Below are 1082 nucleotides of genomic sequence, written 5' to 3'. Positions count from 1 at the left end.
CGTCCTGCTCAAAAACTACTGGGTTATAGAAGAAATCAAGGACAGAATAAATTCATAGAATCAAATGAGAATGAAAACACATCCTACCAAACGTTCTTCGTAGAGTCACTGTGGTATCCTGCTTCAACAGTGCTTGAATGGAACCCGGCACTTGCCAACCTTCCCCCAACCAGCAGCTACCATTCAGCCTTTCACCACCTCCTCACAGCAGCACCCTCCCGCCCCAAGGCCCCTGTCGCCACTCCAGCGCCTCGCAGCTGCTGCCAGCTGCCGTCTCTCCTCAACTGCCGCCATGATGACCGCATCCCCCTTGCAGGTGCGCCAGAACTACAGTCAGGACTCAGAGGCCGCCTTCAACCGCCAAATCAACCTGGAGCTTCATGCCTCCTACGTCTACCTGTCCATGTCTTACTACTTTGCCTGCGATGATGTGGCTCTGAAGAATTTTGCCAAATATTTTCTTCTCCACTCTCACAAGGAGAGGGAACATGCTGAGAAACTGATGAAGCTGCAGAACCAACGAGGTGGCCGAATCGTCCTTCATGATATCAAGAAATCAGACTGTGATGATTGGGAGAGCAGGCTGAATGCAACGGAGTGTGCATTACAATTGGAAAAAAGCATAAATCAGTCACTACTGGAATTGCACAAGCTGGCCACTGACAAAAACAACCCCCATTTGTGTGACTTCATTGAGACTCATTACCTACATGAGCAGGTGAAATCCATCAAAGAATTGGGTGACTACATGACCAACTTGCGGAAGATGGGAGCCCCAGCATCTGGCCTGGCAGAGTATCTCTTTGACAAGCACACCCTGGGAGACAGTGATGGAGACAGCTAAGCTTTAGCTTGCTGCCCCACAGCCACAGGGGTGACTTCCATGGCCACCAAGACAGCACACGCATGTTGGGTTTACCTTTACCTTTTCTATAAATTGTACCAAAACATCCACTTCAGTTCTTTCATTTGTACCATTCTTTCAAAATAATTTGGTACCCAAAAAAAAAAAAAAAACACATCCTACCAGAACCTTTGGGACACAGCAAAAGCAGTGCTCAGAGCCAATTTATAGCAATAAA

The 1082-nt window shown here is 47.8% G+C and overlaps 1 pseudogene; it reads left to right on the top strand.

Annotated features, from left to right (window-relative positions):
• The first annotated feature begins 292 nt into the window (after positions 1-292).
• On the top strand, positions 293-851 carry LOC101344729 (ferritin heavy chain pseudogene; annotated as a pseudogene).
• The last annotated feature ends 231 nt before the right edge of the window (positions 852-1082 follow it).

The sequence above is a fragment of the Trichechus manatus genome, unplaced genomic scaffold (assembly GCF_000243295.1).
Source record: "Trichechus manatus latirostris isolate Lorelei unplaced genomic scaffold, TriManLat1.0 scaffold00091, whole genome shotgun sequence".
NCBI lineage: Eukaryota > Metazoa > Chordata > Mammalia > Sirenia > Trichechidae > Trichechus > Trichechus manatus.
Note: the sequence above shows the minus strand (reverse complement) of the source record. Positions and strands in the feature narration are given on the sequence as shown.